We start from the raw sequence: 13,945 nt of genomic DNA, 5'->3' as shown, positions 1-13,945 counted from the left end.
AGTAACTATTAGACATAAGATGAAAGGAAGTCTCTTTGGAAATTTAGTAGCAGTTTCTCATGGATTTACATTATAACCAAATTACTTTCCAAATGTATTACTGACCTGGTTTTAAGAGTGTTTACTATTTATCAGCATGTAGAAAAGGCCACCAGTGTTGTGTGTCCTCTAGGGAGTATAAAGAAAATACTGGCTATACCAGTGGCACAAAGATTCAGTAACTTGGTAAATTAATTATTTACATGTCAAGAAAATCAGATCGTCATGATGGTGAAAGAGTCCCCAGTAATTAGGACATTCTACCATTCACAGTACATTTTGACTTGGGGGGAAATAGAGGACAAAGGAATGGGTAGAAAAATAAATAATCACATATGTGTTGTCAAATCTGGAAAAAGCATGTGAGTCAAAAAAAACCCCAGGAGGACTGATGAATTGGTACGAAGTCTTTTTCTCTTTATAGAAAAAGGCTATATTTCTCCCAGTGAGAATAAACATCCAGCTGAGTCAATTTTAAAAGGACTCAGAGAATAAAAATCAATAAATCTAGAAAAAAGTCACATGTAATTGTGTATCTTTTCAAATATCGCTTTTCCCAAAAGAATAGCATAAGAAGCTAATCTTCTATGTAACTCCCTAACATTGCTATTTAGGTAGATACAAAGTATTTTTCCATCTAAAATGCACACATCATTTAGATTTATGAGTTAAAACTACTGAAGGATTTGTTTTGTGAGCCATCCCAATGCAAGTGCTTGTGCCAAGGTGTCATTCCATTCTTGCATTAACACATGGGATCAAATAAATGGAATTCCCCAATCCCCATCCACGTCTCAAAAAGTCACTGACTGCTGGAAAACAACAGAAATTTATTTTCTTCTGGACATGAATCAGAAGGCAGATCATCTTTTGGTAGCCAGCATATGATTCAGCAGAGCTTTGTATAAAAAAAATATAAAGTTCAAAAACGACCCCAAAAGGGCTCTGGAAGTAGTAGACTGTCTTTGCCCTTCCTGGAATCACTACCGGCAGCATCTATGAACTTCTGACTGTGTGTCACTGAAGAACCCACCAGGATGACAAAGTAGTGACTTTTAAAGAGCAGCCAACAACAAGCACTTAGGGACACTTTCAGCAAATCCAGGTAGGAGAAATGCAAATGTATGACAATAGGTTTATGTGTCCAATAATGTGATTAAGTGAAAAACAGGGCATGAACATTGGCTGTGACTATTTAAACAATTTCTCAGAAGGGATAATAAAATGTATTTACAGAAAATATGATACTTTTTTTCTGTGTCTCAAGATTGCTATGTTTGTAGCTTTTGTCTTCACTAAGCAAAGGTTAAATACAAAGTAAATTATTTAAAAACAATATATTTTTTTCTAGATTTGAAGAGATGTTGGAATAGGCAATTTAAACAGGAGGAAAAGAATCCATGTAGATGCATAGAACTATCATGAAAGTCAGACTTTGAAATTTTTCTCTCTTCAAATGATCCTCTTAAAAGTATTCCCAGAGCTGCACTCATTTTTATAATACTAACCATCTCCCAACGACGAGAGATAATCAGTACTGTTAATTACAGTTATTATGTAATAAAAACTAGAGCAGTGTGTACTTATTACAGCTATTAAGCTAGAAAGTTCTTGGTAGTTTAGAGGAATTGCCTTCTTTTGAGCTCAAGTTGCCAACAGGTGACGCTTTTTTTCTCTCTAAGAAGGGAGTGTCAAACAGAAGACGGGAAGAAAAGATTGGAAAGAAAAGTACAAAAAAATTTAATTGAAATAATATTCCTTTCATTTTTCTGAACATTCTTGTAACACTTGTAAGGCATTTTGTTTTCCTACTTTAAGAATGCTGTACACCTTTTAGTAGTCTAAAAGATGGGTAAATCAAGGGCCCCAAGGCTTTTAGGGGCCTCGACAGCTAGGTCAGTCAGATCAGCCACTGCTTTCTTATCAGTTTATGATTTCCCTCTTAAAGCCTCTGAACTGAAGAGTGTTTTCAGCTTTCCACCCATCTTTCACTCTTTCACCATTTTAATTCAGTTTCATTTTTCTGTTTGGTTTTGTTAAAAAAAAAAATGAGCCCAAATTTGGGTAGGACAGGGAGATATTCTCTCTTGTGGTTTCATGTTTTTTTTGTTACGGTCTACTGAAAAAGAGTAACTTAAAAAAATGCAATTTCACATATACTTGATCTCCCTTTGGACTCAAATCTCTTCAACAATTCATGTTAATAGTTTTCAAATTTAAGAAACTATTTAGTTTTAAGACTTAGACATTGGTTTTTGGCAGACAGCTTTTTCAACATAATTTCAACTCTTTGAACCTGTCTCCACAGTTCATTTCCCACTGTCTGAGCTTCCAATAGCAGTGGCCAAAGGACTGAAATGAGTGTGGGAGCCCATAAAAGTTATTTGTCTAGGGTTCCACTGAACAGGTTACACTAACAACTGACTAGTCCCACACAATTTCACGGTTTTATCAAACCTGAGAGCAAGCACTGCAATATATTTAAGAGATGGAGAAGGGGGCTCCTCATTCTTAGAGTAAATTAATCAAGAAAACTTGAGATTGAGGGAAAAGGGGCAAAATATATGGAATAGAAAATATCAGGGATACATATAAGTCAAGTGTAGTTTTGTTTTCCCCATTCCTACCCCAAACAGTCCAGTTCACTGCAGCCCAAGGTTAATCTCCTCTCTCCCCTGTCTTATTTGGTTAAAGGGAAATAATGTTATGGAGTATATACATACTTAGGCAAAGAGAAAAGCCATAAACCAAAAAACCAGAATGGACAAGCTTTAATGAGGAAAGGTGGAGCCATCCTTCTTTCCAGGGCTTAAACGGCTCCTCCATGACTAAGGCTAGGAGCATGAATTCTGCTCTGAGAACCCAAGGGATTGTGGTGGGAGTCGTGATGTGATGAGAGTGGGGCAGGGAGAGGACTTAGAGCATAAAGTTATTGTCATCTAATCTTTATTATCTTCATACCCATTTATAGCTTTGATACACTTTTCCAAGGTAACTCTCATTCAAGATACACTAAATTTGAAAAGCAAGTGTGACGGCAGGGTCAGGATATCTTCAGTGTCACTCCTGACTTCTCCACCGTCTCTACATGATCCAATTCATCTTTTACGGCACCTCTAAATTACCGCTGCCTCCAGGAAGCCTTCCTTATGCCCTCCATCCACTCCCAATGAGAAAATCCGAACCTCCCCTTCTTACTTTATCCATGTCTTCTCTATGACACTTTTTTGTTTCTCCTTTGACCTACATATAGCATGGTAATCCTTTAACAGACTATAATAAGCTAATTTTAATACTTGGGGATTGAAAGGCACAGACCATACATAATACTTCTTTTCAAACCTTAAAATCAAAGCTCACTAATTTTGTCCAAGGAACAGGGCCTGAGGGGAATATTACGGAGAGTGAAGAGGGGAAACACTACCGAAAGTAAACATTAAATACAAAACAAGAGGAAAATGGGAAATGTCATTCTTTATTTTACTTACCGTTCCCCCAAATGAAGGATGATCGTGAACAAGTGGCCACTAATTTGTGTGTTTTCTTTCAAAGTCAACAAATATTATTGACCTCAACATAAGTTCAATACTTTTATGCAACTGCATAATAGAAGAGTGGATTGGCCACTATCATATTTCATTACAAGGGATCATTACCGAACTTGATTTAAGTCAATGTAATTTTTTTCTAGCTCATTCCAAACCTCAATGCCTTTAGGTAGCTGCTCCTATTAATTTATTGCATACTTTCCCAGTGTTGTTTTGTATAATTACTTACCCACCGCCACTCCTGTTTATACAAAAGATAACATGAAATGTATACAACTTTGTATCCGGCTTTTACAAAACTGATCTATCCTGGAAATATTTAATTCCAGTAAATGCAGAGCTTCCTTCCTCACCCCTCCCTCCCTTCTCTCTCTCTTTTTAAGGAGAAGCATATTACTTCTTTGCATGCGGTGGATGCACTTAGATTATTTAACCAGTCCCTTTTAGATGGACATATGCCTTGCTTCCAATCTTTTGCTTTGATGACCAACGTTATAATGGATAACCCCATTCGTGTGTCCTTTCGTTGATGTGAAGAATACTGATAGGTAAATATATTTGTAATTTTTGATAGATTCAGTCATTTTAAATTGTTTGCTTTAGTCTTATAACAGACATATTCAACATTCTTCAACTGGATAGAATGTATTATATTATTTCAACTCCAAATATGGTCTTAGGCAAATGTTGATTTATAATGGTCCTTTAGGTGACCTAACAAGTGGCCCTGATTTCCAAAAGAGATGCTTGAGATGATGAGAAGAACTCTAAATTAAAAACTACGACTATAAAGTGCTAAATAAATTGGTCATTCATAGTAAGAAAGATTGGTATCTTTCTCATATTATCCCAGATCTGTTTGGAGAAGTTAGGAAACTGCATAACGTATAACCATCATGACTGTATGTTTTCTATCAATGTCTGTAGGGACTAAAACCATGCTAGATATTTGTACCTTTAATGAATTCAAATGGAGAAATATTTCAATGACATATTATATTCAGTTGGCCACATATAAAGTGTATAATCTCCCTGTCAAAATGAAGTTCTGTTCTAACAGCCTCATTTCAAATCTGCACAGGGAGTAAAAACAAAACAAAGAAAGAACAATGTGGTTGCAGGGATTTTTTTTTTTTAATCCTCAATGATGTTCTCTATTTTTAATCTCATAAAGAAATATTCTATTTTCTCAAAACAATTAATTATTTTTCTGATGTACAGGACATTATAGCCAAATCAACAAATGTAGTAAGATGTCTCTGCTAAGAAGTATCTCCTAATTATTAATCCGGAGGTATAAACAGTCAAACATTGCTTTTAGTTTGATGCGTGAAATAAAGCAGAACAAATAAGATATTATTTAATTCCATCATTAACAACAGCCAAGTATTTCTCAGGGAGGACCGCTCCCTCCGTAATTAAATTAACCTGCAAGTTTACCAAGTAAACACCATGAACAGTGTACTTTCAAACTGTTATAACATTACCTCACTATACTAGCATTAAAAAAAAAAAAAAAGCAAATACAAAATTTTGTGTACTTTTAAAAATCAACACTTTGCTGGAAGACTTAAAATAAGGTTGACATAAAAATTCCCCAAACACATCGGTAAGATCACCTGTAGCAAGGAGTACAACATGTTTGGGTGAAATCTGTTGTCCGAGTTCAGGAAAGTAAACAAGTCATAAGCATGCCTCCCCCATCCCCAGCGGAAGCTGGGTTCCTATGGATGGGGTTCGGATGCAGGGATGGAAAGAAGAGATCGAGCCCTCAGTGACAGCAACTTCTAATTTAGTCAAGAACATCACTTCAGATAGTTTCCCTTTTTTTAAAAAAATATAAAATGTATTTCCTAATTGTTTTAAAATTTCACATATTGTAAACATTAACATTACCACTAAGTAACCAAAAATCAAATTAGATTATATTAATGCTATTCCAAGGCAGAAATGTACATTACAAATGTTGATCTGAGACCCATGATTTAACATTGTTTTTTTTTGTCAATCACTTCAACAACTAGTACATAACCAAAATAAGCCTCGACATGTTCTCTTAAGGCATGTATTGTATGTGGTAGTTTCAAAGATGTACCCTGCATTTTCCGAGTGCAATACAAGTACCTTTACACTGAAATGGTACTTGGAAACTCTGAAGGTTATTGTTACCCTGAAGGTTATTTTGTCAGGCTGCATTTCTGTGCATGTATCTTTCACAAAATCCCACAGGGAAGGTAAAGAAACAATATTGTCCAGGTCAAACCTTAGCTGACCAAGGCTTATCAGCCCCAAACAACAGGAACTATTCAGGACATTGCAAAGAATGTAAGAAATGAAGTTTACTAAAACAATGAAAATGTTATTAGGTTGAACTACATGAAACTGCTGATAGTTGACTGTTTTTTGATATGAAAGTGGCAATTTCATGTAGTTCAACTTAATATATTTCTGAAGCCTGGCCCAAAATAGAGGTTCTTATGACCAAGAGTTGATTCAAAGAGATTTAAAAATTGGAAACCAATGTTTTACAACTTAAAATTTAAATGAAGAAATAGAGTATTATCTTTTTCAGTTTGAACTCTAGTTGAATAGAGACTCTACAAAACACTGTGTTTAAAGATAAAGTGAATGTACCCATCTGATAACAGATACCCGTTCTCAACAGAACTAAATTCACCCTTAAGGTATCGGTGGAACTTTTAGAGCTGACATTTGTGGCTATTCTGTGCAAGAATATGATTTTAAAATATACTGACATTTTATATGTCTTATCAAAATATACCATCTTATAAATTAAAGCTAAAATCATACAAGGTTATAATTTTTACAAGTCTTTAAGACACAATTCTTAATTCCAGTTAACTTGACTTTTCAAAGGTTAAGTTATTTATGTGTATATATGTATGCATGTATATGTGCATATGTATAAATGCATATACATATTTATCAGAGACATTTTGTTAAATGCTACATATTAGGTAGGCTACTTCGAGTGAATAAGACTTTACTTCTTCTCCAAAAGCAATGTAATTCAGCCATCTAGTGGTAAAGTATAAAGCAATCACTTCTCTGCGTTTTACTATGCTACGAAAACAAAACTTGCAATATGAAGTGGGTTATAGGTTGTTTAAATTTACTGTTTCTTTTCTGTGGTGAGCTCAGGGTCTAATAAAAAACTCTTAAGCATTTCCTTAGTGCATCTTTAAAATGTCATATTTAAATATTAACATGGCCATGCATTAGTTTTTAAGTTATTTTTATTATACTTTAATGAGCCATTATAATTATAAAACGTTCCACCACAAGTTCTTTTTACCTTGACAAATAGGAAACTTTGGCCCTAAACTTGCCAAGACACCTCTTAAGCCTATAGGAGATACAGTCTAGTGGGAACGGTGCTATACATTCAAGTCAGAGAAAAAAAAAATTTATTAAGTGCTATCGTAAGGCCTTGTGGGAGCATAGATAGCGGAATGCTTAAAAATGACTATGGCTTCCTGGACGAGCTGTTATTTAAGCTAAATTTTGAAAGATAAAATTCACCAGATGGGCAGGGGATATTCTATTCAGACACTAATTGATGTGTATGAAGATAAAGGAAAAAGAAAGTGACACAGTAAGAGAATGTCAAGGCATTTGCCATGGTTACAACAAAGTTTACATGTGAAGATGTGGAGAAACAGCCAGGGAAGAGGTGGGAAATGTGAGTGAAGTGTTTATGACAAGCTGTGACATCAGCACATTTCTTCACCTTCTGTGCTGTGTTCTCGCTTATGAATTTAATGTCCACCTATAGAAGAGTTGCTTCCAAGTCTATCATCTTCAAACCGGATTTCTCTGAAACTCTAGTCATATGAGAGATACTTCCAACTCTACATGTTCAAAGATACAACCATCATCTTTGAAAGTCCTGCTTATTTTCTTGTACTTCAAATCTTAATGAATGGAGCCACAAACCTTCAAGTGACGAAGGATAAAACTTTAGTCATTCGTTCACTCCCACTCTCCCAATCGAATAGAATATAAGATTCTGTAGATTCCACCTCCTTACTATATTTTGTAAACACACAGGTTCTCTATCCCCTCTGAGACTCCTGAGTTTAGTTTCCTATCATCTTTCATCAGGGTGATTACAACAGTCTCCTGATTCCTAACTCCCTGTATCTAGTAAGTTTCCAACAGGGTGTTTACGGATCTGGAGAAGACGCAGGAGATCTTAGGTAGAGACCAGATAAGGGAGAAATCAGCATGCAAACAAATGGTGAATGAAGTTACGACAATGAGTGTGACCATCCAGGTAGCTCTTGCAGTACAAAGAAGAGGACCAAACACAGGACCTTTAGGAGTCCCAACATTCATGGGATGAGCAAAGTGGAAGAAAGAAGTCAAGGAATAAGACAGTGCGTCAGTTGATAAGGAGACCAGGGAGAGAAGTAGTAAGGAAGCCAAGAGAGAAGAGAGTTTTGAGAAACAGTGATTTATAAAGTTAGATATTTAGAAGAATGGTAGCGACTACTGAAAATAGATCACTGGACTTAGCAAGTGTGAGTTTCTGATTGACCTTATCAATAACACAATGGTGCGAAGATTACATTAGATTTGTACAAGGAAATGGAAAAATGTGGAGCAATTATCCAAGATATGGCTGTGAAGGGAGACAGCAACAGAAGAGAGGGAATTATAAAGCTGTAGGGAGGCTTCTCTTTTTATTTTATAGCATTCAAAGTGTTGAATACATTAAGGGGTTTATGCAAGGATACAGTCAAGATAGAATGGAGAGTAAATATCAGAATAAAAGTTCCACATGAGCTAGCGGGGGATGAATTCAGAATACAGGAGCTGGGCTGCCTTGGAGAAAGGGCAAGGCACCTCCTTCTCTGACATGGGAGTATGGATTGCCGCCATCACAGATGAAGTTAAAGGCAGAGGAGCAAGAACCTGAAAAGTTGTTATCTAATGTTTTCTCTTATTTTTGAAACAAGAGACAAAGGGATCTATCTCATGGTGAAGACACGGGTCAGGAGGAAAGAGATGGATGCTAAATAGTAAAAGAAGTTGAATAGTCAACTGTTGTGTGCTATTTTAAGGTGTTAAAACTCTAATCATTAATAGATGAAAAAGAATCAAACAGTTCGCTCCTATATTTCTAATCAAATATTCCCATTTTAAATTATGAATCTACAAACAGTTTGATATTTGCATTTCAGAAGTCAACTGCACTGAAAGTATAATGAAAACGAAGACAGTGCTTCTTTTAAAGTGGACTATGAAATACAAGCCTCACCAACTCCATCTCCTCCAAAATTTCCATTTCTCTTTCTCCTCTGTAAGGAGTGGTGTTCTAGAATCAACTAGGTCACTGTAATCCTGCATCTTAGTCAAAGAAGTCGCTCAGTAAAATAAAATAGGTGTTTTGAATAAAGTTGGCATCAATGACTCTCCTAATTACATGTCCTTATAAAGCTTTAGAAGCCAAAATAAACACCTTGGTACTCCAGAAACAAAAGGATATTTGATGAGACAAAACGATCAGTTTATAAATGTCTCAATAATCAAGAAAAGAGCTGTTATTATTTACAGGCTAGAGTGCAGTATTTTGTTGCTGCTTTTTTCTTTAAAGTCTTATTTACAGCTGGTGTTTATTATAGAAAAGCTAAAATGGGCAGACTTTATTCCAATTATAAATAGGAAGTAGGAATAAAAAATAATGGTTTCTAACATATTACCGATAAACCTAACCCTAAATCTAACAACTCAACATCACATTACCTTTTATCTTGGTAACACTGTGAATCTTCAAAGAATACCAAGAGACCACATATATATTATTTAAATATAATAGCCCTGTATTAGCAAACAAATAAGAAACAGCATGCAAATACTCAATATATTTCAACTGAGTAAATCAATGAATGAAGGCAATAAAATTTTGCTCTACATATGCCTTTTAATCACACAAGAATTTTGAGAGTGTAAACCAAAAACAGTACAAGTTGTTTAGGATTTTTACTCCTGTTATTAGCCAAGAAAAACATGTATAGTAAATATGTACTTGCAAATTTGAATGGGATTTAAGATGGCTGATATGCTCATTATAAGGCACACAATTCTGACAGAAGCATCCTTAATGATGTAGGTGGAGAGGGAGAAGAGTGATGGTTCAGGCGTTGAAGACAGTGGGAAGATGGGCAGAATAACTGTACAGAAGCAAACTAAAGGGCTGAGCAAGTGATACAAATTCCAATTAAGAGCTGCAAATTCTAATCCCTAACAAATTCAGAAAGATACATAAATCCAGAGATGTCAAGACTTCAATCGACAAAAGGTAACATTTTTAAGTACCCTAAAATGTTGTAAAATGTCATCTTATTCACTCACTTATCAAAAATCATAAAATCACAGAATACTATTCTGCCATCAGAAAAGATGAAATAGTGTCATTTGCAATAACATGGATGCATCTTGAGATTATAACTGTAAGCAAAATAAGTTAGACAGAAAAAGTCCAGAAGCTTATGATTTCACTGATATGTGGGAAGTAAAACTGAAAACAACAAAGGAACAAGACAAACAAATGAAGAAACAAAAACTCATAGACACTTACAATAGTTTAGTGGTTACCAGAGGGTAAGGGGGGAGGGTGGTAGATGAGAGTAAAAGGGATCAAATATATGGTGATGGAAGGAGAACTGAGTCTGGGTGGTGAACACACAATGTAATATGTAGATGATGTGTTACAGAATTGTACACCTGAAACTTATGTAACTTTACTAACCATTGTCACCCCAATAAACTTTAATTTTTAAAAAATCATAAAATCATATAATATGAAATTCTTTCTCCTTATAAAACTTAAATGCCAATCAAACCACTTAAATCAATTTATGTAATATTTAAATATGAACACTGTATGCATTATACATAATTTTAAATGATATTCACAAACTCACATTGATGTTTGCTATACACATGTATACTCCAAGACTCTGCAACTTCCCAACATTCAGATATTATATTAAATGACAAGAATAGATGACAGAGAGAATAGTAAAAAACACCAAATAAAAGCTTACCAAATATTCCTAGCTTAATGCCCCAATCTCTAAAAATTAATAAAGTATTTAAGTGTTACTCTTATTCAGCTACCTTTCTCCATCCACACTACACCATTCTACTACAAGACACAATTTTCTTAGCTGAACCCCTCGTGACCACTGATTCTCCAAAGTTCTGCATATTGCAGCCACAGTAATCTTTTTAAAACACATCTAATTAGGTCACTCTTCTGTAAAGATCCTTTAATCCTGGCCTCTCATTGCCTTGTAAAAGACCAGACCAGGGCCTACAAAGCTACATGATCTGCTCCTATACTTTAAGTTTCATCTTTCATGGCCCACAAGCTTTCTTTCGGGTCCTCAAGAATAGTTTGGGAGCAATCCTCAAAGACAGCTATCATAGGGAATAAAGATAAAATGCTTTACCAGTACATTCAGCCATACCTACCTGTGAGGGAAAATACTGGACTTTAGATAAAAAGCCATGAGTCCTAATCCTGATTCTTTGTGTCAATCAAATTTCTTCTCAATTTACTCATCTCTAAAGAAAGGAGATTGGCCAAAAAGATCTCCAAGAATCTTCAAGTTCTCCAATTCTATAATTCTTTCACCACTTATTTTACATGGAGATTTCAAGATTCAAGGGTTCTACCCCAATCTCTACACAGATTTGGTGCACCAACATTAAGTTCAACTATTTTCTTTTTAATTGAGTGTTTGCACTAGGCAACGGGGCACTTCTGGGAAATAACTATTTTGCCAATTTCAAGTCTAGCTACCTTTTGACAGCTGTCCTTTGGTTCACCTTTGTTAAAAACAACAGCGCTATATATGTCTCCATTCAAATGCCACTGTGGAAAGCTCCATCTCAGACTCAACTTATTTATTCTACCAGAGTAACATTTGAATAGGTCAGTGTTCTGTTAAAACTGGCAAGAAAATAATTTAGAAGATTATAATCCTAAAAATGCAGAGTCAGTCCAGTAAAGAAACACCGTCTATGCGATTTCCTGTCATGCACAGCAGGAAGAAACTGAAGCTAGTCTATAGAAATGGCTTATACTGCTCTGAAATTTTGCAATGGTGAAAACAGTTACTTAACCTATTAATTATGAAAAAGTTCTTAATTTAATATTTAGAAGTCACTGAGTAATTTAAACTGTGTTGAATTTGCTAATAATATCATCTACACCTTCAAATTCTGAACCAAGTGTGTAATTATACCAAAATGTCCTGCCAGACAAAATATATTTTGAGAACTTTGTTGGTTTACTGTCCACCTGTGTTTATCCATGGATTATGAACCTGTTTTATAATTAAGAAAGAAAAATTTAAAAAACATGAAATAGGCTAAAAATCCAAACATCTAGAAAAGCTTGAGCAGCATCGTCCATTTCCATCATTAAATTTTTAGTGTGTTCTAGGGATAAAAAAAAGGATTGGCTCCTTATAATACACTGTAACTTATAAATCAGTAGTATGTAATATATATTATTGAAAATATTTCTTTGGCTGGATCCTTATTTCCCCACTCAAACCACTCAAAATGTGGTAGAAAATATAAGTCATACAGTTAAGTACATCATAATATTAAACATTATTGTGCTCACTTGTTTCTTTCCCATTGAGGAAAACAAAAAAACACTCTCAAATTTTAGTTAATAATGATTTTGTTACATAAGCCATCCAACTTTTAGCTATTTCTTCCCTAAAAAAACTGATGTAGTGAAAAAATACACATAAACTCTGTTATCATTAACACTTCTATTATTATTAACATGTCCATATTTTGAGAGTATAAATAAAATTGGTATTCACAATGGCAGCCCTAAGGCAATGAAAGATTCAGTAGTAGTAGCAAAATAAAAATATATTAACTAAACTTTATCCGCTTTCAGATACTCAGAAAAGTAGCCAATCATTGGATGATGGCATGTAGAGTAAACTGCAATGAACACAAATGCTGCATTATTTTCTCTTTTGCTTTTTGTCTTTCTATATGACATATGTTGGAATAGATTACACTTGTACATATTACAACATTCAAAAAGTAAAGACCAACATACAGTGAAAAGTCAGTTTCCTTCCCCCAATCCTCCACCCACCCAATTCCCCTCCCAAAAGGCAACCACTCTTACTAGTTTCTTGTCTATCTTACATACACTGTATGAGGTTTTCTGTTACCTGTCCAACAATTATGTGTATTTTCCATAAGTGCTGTTTACTACATACTTTATTCTACACACATTTTTTTCTACTAAATATATTTGGAGGTCCTTCTATATCAGTCTACAACAAGGTGCCTCCATCTTTCTAATGACTCCTAATGTTCCATAGTACACACACACGTACGAAAATGTACCTAGTCCTTATTAAAGAATATTTGCATTTCCTTCTTCTGTTATTATGAACAACTGTGCAAAGAATAACCCTGTCTATACATTATCTGCATGTATGCAACTATATCTATAGGATAAATTCTTAGAGATGGAATTCGTGCATTAAAAATTTTTTAAGTCTGTATTAATTTACACTTCCTGCAGTTTCTATCTGCAATTTCTTAATATGAGTAAGAGTGTACATCTTCGCACATGTTTAAAGCCATTTGTAATTCTTTTTCTGTTAACTGTTTATCTCCTTTGCCCATTATTCAACTTGGGTGACTTTTTTTTTTTTTAATAACTTTTAAAGAAACTCTTACATATTGGGATTTTAGCACCTTGTCCATTACATGAATTGTAAATTCTTCTCCCAGTTTGTCATTTGTCTTAAACTTGCTTATATTTTTCTTTATATGCAGAATGTTTTTAATGTTGTCAGATTCATACATCTTTTCTTTTATGGTTTCTGGGTTTGGGGTCATACTTAGAAAGGCTTTTTGACTCCAGGGTTAAACAAATTTAATTTTGGTGTCAGATGTGCAAGCACAACTTTATTTTTTCAAATGACCAACCATGGGGTCAAACACCATTTATTGAGTAATCCATCTTACACTGATTTGAAATGGTACCTTTATCATATACTACATTTCCCAGTGCCTTTGAAATAATTTCTGGACTTTCTATTCAGTTTTAATACATGCTTTTAAATCATGTAGATCAGAAAGAATTTATAGTACACTGAAGCTTAAGGAATATGTGATGTTGTGTCATAATTATAGGAAACTATAAGACACAGATAAAATAAATATTTCTGCTCATCTTAACTCTTACTTGTTAATTCATTTCCTCTTCCCTTCACCCTTGGCACATACTACCTTTCTCTAAGGACAAAGTTTCCAAGTGCCCAGCTAAGAATTTTCTT

The 13,945-nt window shown here is 34.6% G+C and overlaps 2 protein-coding genes across 3 annotated transcripts in view; one reads left to right on the top strand and one right to left on the bottom strand.

The window, feature by feature from the left end:
* The window catches only part of NT5DC1 (5'-nucleotidase domain containing 1), a 133,848-nt gene that overhangs the window by 80,421 nt on the left and 39,482 nt on the right, over window positions 1-13,945 (bottom strand). The window lies entirely within an intron of this gene.
* The window catches only part of COL10A1 (collagen type X alpha 1 chain), a 31,950-nt gene continuing 21,997 nt past the window's right edge, over window positions 3,993-13,945 (top strand). For both annotated transcript variants that reach the window (XM_019623962.1, XM_019623963.1), the window contains exon 1: window positions 3,993-4,135. The gene's annotated coding sequence lies outside the window, so the exon portion shown is untranslated. The remainder of the gene's footprint in view (window positions 4,136-13,945) is intronic.

This window comes from Hipposideros armiger, unplaced genomic scaffold, assembly GCF_001890085.2.
Source record: "Hipposideros armiger isolate ML-2016 unplaced genomic scaffold, ASM189008v1 scaffold_571, whole genome shotgun sequence".
Classification (NCBI taxonomy): domain Eukaryota; kingdom Metazoa; phylum Chordata; class Mammalia; order Chiroptera; family Hipposideridae; genus Hipposideros; species Hipposideros armiger.
The sequence above is the reverse complement of the archived record's forward strand: the minus strand, read 5'-3'. Positions and strand labels throughout refer to the sequence as shown.